This window comes from Lactuca saligna, chromosome 9 (assembly GCF_052625555.1).
Source record: "Lactuca saligna cultivar CGN05327 chromosome 9, ASM5262555v1, whole genome shotgun sequence".
Lineage (NCBI taxonomy): Eukaryota > Viridiplantae > Streptophyta > Magnoliopsida > Asterales > Asteraceae > Lactuca > Lactuca saligna.
Window position 1 is genome coordinate 161,030,088 of NC_136425.1, and position 8,035 is coordinate 161,038,122.

Consider the following 8,035-nt stretch of genomic DNA (forward strand, 5'->3'; position numbering starts at 1 on the left):
AAAGGTTCTAACACACCTTTGGTGCCACCACTTGAAGATCCACAGTCAGTCCTTCACAAAAAGACTGATAAGAGCGTAGAAGTGAATCAAACAACAAAGAAGTCATTTTTCAAAGATCTCAGATCTGTCTTTATAAAGACACCAGGAAAGAAAGTGGGAGAGTCAAGTTCATCTTCAAAGGAGAATATCAAGGTTGAAAGTTTTGATCAAATACCTAATCCACAAGAGTCTGAATACGAATCCGAGCCCGTGTTTTGACTATATATAAGTGAACCTGAAGACAAGACAAAAAATGAGATGGAGAATATTGAAGAAATGTCCATGGGAGCTTAGAAGAAGTGAACTAGAGACGATGTTGGTCCAGGGTTAGTGCAACCGACAATTTCTGCTACTGCCACATTCGAGCTGAAAAGACATATCCTTACTGCACTTAAGGATATACCCTTTTATGGAAAAGATCATGAGGATGATTTTAAGCATCTAGATGAGGTCAATGACATTAGGGACTATTTCAATGTCCCTAATGTTTGTAGAGAGACAACTTTGTTGAGGATGCTACCAGTCTCTTTTAAAGGAGCTACAAAAGACTAGCTGAAGGCACTACCACCTGGTGCAATCACTACTTGGACCCAAATGTGCGAGCAGTTTCTAGAATATTTTTCCCACTTTCCAAGATAGATAAACTCAAAAAGGCGATAGCCAATTTTGAGCAAAATCCACGTGAGTCACTCTATGAGGCATGGGAACGCTACAAAGGGTTACTAAGGAATTATCCTCAACATGACCTTAACATACAACAAGAAGTATCCATCTTCTATGACGGGATCAATGTCATGACAAGGAAACTTCTTGATTCTCAAGGGCCATTTACAAGGAAAAATCCAAATAAGATCAAGGCGTTGATTGAAGAGTTCGCGAAGCATTCTTGTGAGTACCACAACCCAAGACACGGAGGATTAAAAGGTGGTGTGGGTGCACACTCTGAAGAGATGGCTGGTATGATGGCAATGCTAAATAATATGGACTAGACGTTGACCCAAATGGACCAATCAATTGATGCAATTAGAGTTGGTTGTGAGAGATGCAACGGTCCACACTTGACCAAGGACTACAACTTGGATGAATATGGGAATAAAAAGGCTCAAGTTTATTAAGTTGGGATAAGTATGATGAAGACTGGAGAAAATGAAAGAAGGAGTGGCTATCATATGATGAGTACAAGAAGCAGAAGGAAGAGAAATACATGCAAAATGGCCGAGTTTTCTACCAAAAAGAGCAACCACTAGCTGAGAAGAAATTTGACTTGGAGAATATGTTGGCTCGTTTCACGGAAGCTTCTAAGAAAAGACATGATGATATTGATGCAACACTGAAGGATCAAAGAATAATGATGAAGGAGTAGCAATCTATGATGAAAGAACATCAGGAAATGATGATTGACCAACAAGCATTATTAAGAAATCAGCAAGCATCCATCCACAATCTCGAAGCCCAACTCGGTCAACTAACAACTTTGGTGAACAAGAAATTATCTCTACAACTTTCAGAAAAGAAGACCTAATCCCATGTCATGGTTATTGATACTGAAGAAGAGGCAATATATGAGTTCTTAGAAGCACTAGAAGTGGATCCAAGCCATCCGATCCAAAGCCGAAGAAGCCAAAGCTCGAAAATAAAAGTGCTGCTAAAACACCAAGTTCATGACATGAGCCTTCTATGCTCACAACATGGGACCAGTCTGAACAGAAAAATTCAACAACTATTTCTTCTTATCGCCCGCCTTTACCGTTTCTGTCTCGAGCTAATCTTAGTCCACTTGAAAGGGAGCATCTGGAGTTTATCAAGCAAGTAAAGGGTATTCCAATAAATACTCCTTTTATCGAGTCATTATAAAAAATTCCCGAGTACGCGAAGTTCCTACAAGATTTAATAGATACTCGTCAACAGTTGAAGAAGAATTCTAAGGTTATTCTAAGTGAGAAAGGCTCAAAAGTTGTGTTGGGAGAGTTACCTAAAAAGATGGGAGATCCTGGATGCCTCACTCTTCCATGTGGGTTTCATAACAATCTGAAGACTTATGCTTTAGCCTATTCTGGGGATAGAATAAATTTGATGCCTTATTCGTTTTATCAGAAGCCGAATATTCAGAAGATGAAGGCTACAAAAATGACCCTTCACATGGCCAATCGTTCAGTGACTCATCCTAGGGGGATTATAAAAGACATCCTGGTCAAAATTAGGAAATTCGTTTTCCCAGTTGATTTTGTGGTTATGGACATGAAGGAAGATGTCAATGTCCCAATCATTCTTGGTCGCCCTTTACTTAACACTGCTAGAGCCTTGGTTAATGTTCGTGAATCCAAGCTCACTTTGAGGGTTGGAGATGAAGAGGAAAATTTTGGAGTACATGATGGTTTTCAAGGAAGGGATGTTCACGATAAGGTTTGTAGCATTGATGAAGATAATGAACTTGGAGAATTAGAGAAGTTAATGGAAGAAGAAATTAAAACGATTCACCAAGTTAAACGTACAAAACCAAGAGCATCTATCCTGTTTTTAGTTGAGGTTATTGCCTACATAAAACCAACATCTTTGGTGAGTGAGAAAAGTGATGATTTATCAAGTGATGAAGATGAGGTTATTTCCAAGGAGATGAGTGCAGCAGTGAAAGAAGAGAAGATTTATATGGAGCTTAAAAAGAATCAAGAAAAATTGGAAAATAAAGGGACAAAACGCAAGCTCGATGTGAATGAAATCAAAGCTAAAAATGAGAACTCAAAGAAGGCATATATTAGACAAATCGAAGCTTACAAGAGGCGATGGAAGGAGCAAAAGTACAGTTGGTGATGGACTCTTCTGACAGTTCAACGTAAGGAGGCACAAAGTCCAGCTCATGACTCCATAAAAATGAAGCGCTTCTTGGGAGGCAACCCGAGTTTGGTTTGAATTTTCTTCTCATTTTAGTTTTTAGGAAAATCAATCATCTCATCGTGTAAGTAATCTTGTGCATGGTAAAACATTAAGTATAGGGTCTTGACTTAATTGGAAATTAATTAAGATTTGTAGTTAATAAAAATGGATTTATGAAGTGAATGTTAGACCATACAGACTTCATGACGTGAGTACATATGCCTCACGACGTGAGTCGAAGAGAACTTACGGACCACTTTTCTGTTAGCCCACTAAGTACATAAGTCCATTTGTTGATTCATTTAACGACCCAACTGATAAACCAAGACACCTCATGAAGTGAATCCTTAAAATTCATGACATGAGTTTTGAAAAAGACACGGGACCACAGATAAAGGACCAGAACTCATTGGACCTAAACAATTTTCTATTCCCATGAAGTGAGAATGGTTCCTAGTCCCCCTTGTTACGATTGCGGCCGACCACAACTTAGTATTCCATTTTACTTGCGTAATCTACACTATAAGGTATGGATTTCATAGGTTAATATTTGCTCCAATTAAATATAAGGCTAGGGTTTATGTTTAGTTAAATAGTTGAAATGTTGCCCCTAATTTTGTGTTATAGCCATTGACTGTGACTGGATGGTGCTTAGAATTGTTCTAGGAGTAAACCCCAACCAATTTTTGGATAAGTTTATACACTATCGGGTGCGATTCTCACCTATATTGTCGATTGAAGATGTGAATTCCTAGGAGTTCATGATGTGAATTCTGGGAATGATGAGTAATGTTGCTGTTAACTATCTAATATGTTGGATATTTTTCTATTTTGTTTGTGTTAGTTCTTGTTTTGCAGAAATGGCTCCTAGGTGCGAGATTCCAGCTTGGTTGGCTAGTTTGCACCCATTTTATGTCTTCACAACGAATTTGTTGCGGGATGTTCTTACGCGTTGTAACAACCGTTTGGGGTGGTTACATAACCGCGAGTTCGTTGTTGCCTTGACTGTTAATTGGTCAAGGTTGAGGGATGTTGGCATCATTGACCGGTTGTCCTCGTTTCTTATGAAATTATTTGTGGGGAACGAATTCTCTTTCACATGTAAGGGGTGGAGAAATTTATTTGCTATCCAGGAACGGGTCTATAAGGAGCTATGTGTGGAGTTTTTCTCGATGGTGGCCTTTCATGAGAATGTCCAAGACCTGACTTATCCGTAGGCTTTAGTTTTCTGTCTAGGCGGAGAATATCGGGAATGTAGTTTGGTTGATTTCTCATGGAGAATGGGGTTGTATGAGGCCCATGAGGCCATGACTCCTGAGTTCGTTATGTTTTTGTGAGAGGATGCCCGTGGTTATGAGGGTGGAGCATCGGGGATCAAGTTTTGGAGCAACATTGCATCGAGGGTGTTCAATTCTTGGGTGTCACCGGAAAGTAGCATCAAATCACCAATTCACCGCCTTATCCACTGACTCATCACATTTTCCATCCACCAAAAACGCCATGGGGACAAGGTTACCAAGTTGAAATTGTTCTTTTTGTGGTCCATTTTGCAGCCGGGAGTGTGTTGCAACATCTCGTACTTTTTAGCCCGTTACTTGGCGGAGTATGCTGTGAGTTCCCGCCCTGGGAGCCCTATTTGTGGAGGACACTTTATCACCTGTTTGGCCCGGTCCTACGATTGATATTTCCCGACATCACGAGGTCATTGACTTGCATGGAACGTAATGAGTTTACCTTGGGTTATTTGGAGACTATGAGGGTGGTAAGGAACTATGGGATGCATTGGGGGATTGTGCATTCCGATGATGATGGTGATGAGCAACTGAGTGAGCAACCCGAACAACAGCCCCAACTGAGACCTCGCAGACAAAATGTGCATGCATGTGGAGAAGTGGGAGGAGTTCAAAGGTTTGAAGGAGGAATGCCCACCGACCCATTCTAAAGTCGGGTGGGTACGTATTTTAACAACCTTCGTGGGGGTGTTACATATAATACCCAACTTATCGAGAGTATTTATTCACACATGGGTGTGATTCGACCACCCACTATGCCATCACATTGCCCGTATGTCCCCACATGGGAAGAACTATGGATGCCAAGGGGCGATGGAGTTGGGACAAGTGGAGCTCAAGAGGATGAAGATGATGATTGATCACTTTATTTATTTTATTTTTATTTTAGTTTAACTTAGTTTGGTTTGATTTTTTTTTTTTTTTTGAAATTTGGATGGATTGTAAAACAATTTAGTTATTATGTTACTCTTTGTTTCCTTTGGTTATTAATTTCTAGATTTACTAGAAGAGTCGCGAGGAAGTAAAGTTGAGATATTAGAGTGTTTACGTTGAGCACGTGTCGTTTAGAGTCTATAATCGAGAGTTGAGACCCATAATTTAAAATAAGTGTGGGGTGAGTCAAGATAGAGGATAAAGTTAGCAAAGGGTCATAAAAATTATGCATTTAGAAGAGTCTTAATCCATTAAGACATTGGGGGTAAAGCGCTAAAGTCAAGGAAGAAGAATGGGCAGCTCATTTTCTGTCGCCCAGTTTTCACGTCATGAGGCCTTTATCCTCACGTCGTGAGCTCGGTTATAAAGGGTATCCAAAATTCACGTTTTATCAACCTCACGTCGTGATCGATATGACTGACATCGTAAGTCGTATATTTTCATAAAAATGAAGCATTTTCATTCACATTTACTACATGGCATATACTTTCCCACATTTTTCTTTATGCTTTAGAGATTTCCACCACCTTTATTGAAGATTGACATTTCGATTCTATCTTTGTTGGTACATCTACATAACTCGCGTGTTCAAGATCCATGTTCCAATTTAGAGAAGTCTGTATTCGAGATGCAAAATTCATCTACACAACTGGAGTTCGATCACGCCACTACTATCCTAGGGGACTCTGTTCCTTTTTCTCCCTTTTATTGCTTTTATATTATTTTATGCATACAATGAGGGCATTGTATGTAATAAGTGTAGGGTAGGGGGTCGAAAAAGTAAATTGCTAGAATTAGGTAAATTTTAAATTTTTAATTGATTTGAAATAATAATCTAATATTTAATCTAGTAATAATAATTTGAACTTAAGTTGCTAGTCTTATATGGGGTGATTCGATGAGAGCTCAAATGTTTAGTTGAGCCAATATACGTTATAGTGCATTTGTGGTATCCTTTATTCTAGTGAAATTATGAGATAAAAGCACAACCTCGCTTAGTTTGAGGGATGTAATATGTTTAGCAACCTAAACCTGGAATGTATACAAGAAAGCTTAAGTACTCATTGCACTAAGACTAATGCCTTAACCAATAAAGGTTGAAGTTGAGTGCCCTTGCTTAAGCATGTAGTCTTTGAGTGACAAAAAGTGAGTTATATGTAAAAAAAGAGAGAAATTACCGAAAAGTGAAAAATTGTAAGAATTTTTGGAGCAACCAAAGTATAAAGTTTGAAGATCAAAGACAAAAAATTCTAATGGAATTCAAAAAAGGTCGAAGATACCAAAAATCACACAACAAGATGGTGAATTCAAATAAATCAAAGGATCAAATATCAAAGAAGTGAAGAATCCAAAGAGCTCCATTGTGGTATCTGAAAGTTGTAATTCTCTAGATTATTTATGCTTGAGTTGCTTTGCAAAAATTAGCTTCATGTTAGAATGTTTTCTACAGATGGATTCGGAGGGATGCATAAAATTAGTGTTGTTCAAAAGTCGTGGGCACATGTTTAAGAGGATTGTGAGTATTTAGAATTAAGGGGAGGGAGGGGGTGTCCTTAGGAAAATTTTAAACACAAATGCATGCGTTGAGGTCTTGGCATAAAGGTTGAGCTTGAGTTGGATCATTCTATGTGATGTTGGTGGTGAAGTTTTGAGTTTAAAAATAATTAGATTTGCCTGAGGGAAACCAAAGAATAAGTGTGGCATATTTGATATTTCCATATTTATACGTGTTTTTAGGCAATATTTACTTACATTTTTATTAATTTTTTGGTTATTTGCATTGAATAATGGTACTTATAAGTTTTAACTGTACATTGTAGCCAAATTGAAGCATTTTTGGAGAAAAGGACTAAAATTGACAAAGTATGCAACTTTGGAGGCTTGGAGAATAAAAGAAGAAGAAACCCCCGTAAACAGCTCAATTCACGTTGTGAGGCCTTAAGATTCACGACGTGAGTAAGAATCTTCTAGAAGATAGATACGCGTAGAGGAGTCCTTGCCCAACACAGATAACTTTTACATTCACATCGTGAGGCATATATATATTCACGACGTGAGAGCGCGGGAATCAGAAACTATATATATACTTGTTCCCTATGACTTGGGATACTTTTGACTGCCTTGGAGAGCTGCTGGAGACGAAATTTATAAGGAAAAGAGATATGGAGATTGGTTGCATAACAAGGAAGAAGAAAGAGTTCATACTTAGCATATTAGTTTGGTAAAATTAAACATGGTTAAGATTATGATTTGTTTATGTTTGGTTGCTAGTATGTCCAGCTAAATCTAGCTGCTTCTGTTAGCTACATGAAGCTGAAACTTATGGTGTTAATACTTTAGCTTTGATTTGCTTGTTGGTTAAGACTTGTGTTTGATTGATTGAACCTAGCATGTTTGATTTGATATTTGATTGCTTTAAATTCTTGTTCTGTGTAGTTAGCGAACATTAATCTGCATGAATTTGAATACCTAGTAATTTAGTGAAAATTTGATTATTAGAGCTAAGATCGAACCAATTTTAGATAAGTAATTGAACAATTGAATTAGGCTGTTCTAGAGAACTCATATTATGATCGTAAGTGTGTTTTCCAGACCAATCTCACAAGGCTCCAATTCTATATGATAAAAGGAAAAATCGAAAAATATTTTCTTATATATTACTTTTATCATTTAATTTATCCAAAAACAAATTAAAATAAATAATAAAATATCGTTTTATTTCTTAAATATACATGAAATATTCTAATAAAATATTAATACATGAATAAATATATTCATATAAAAATATATAAGTATATTCATCTATGAATAAATATGTGTCTATTCTCAAGTGATTATTCATATATGAGTATGCGCTCGATGGCAGAGGAGGTGTCGATAGTGGATGTGGCAGTGATGGT

At 37.6% G+C, this 8,035-nt stretch overlaps 1 non-coding gene across 1 annotated transcript; it reads right to left on the reverse strand.

Annotated features, from left to right (window-relative positions):
• Window positions 1–680: 680 nt before the first annotated feature.
• LOC145019015 (small nucleolar RNA R71) lies at window positions 681–787 on the reverse strand. Its single transcript, XR_013667334.1, has one exon. It is a non-coding gene; the product is annotated as a small nucleolar RNA R71 (small nucleolar RNA).
• Between the last annotated feature and the right edge of the window lie 7,248 nt (window positions 788–8,035).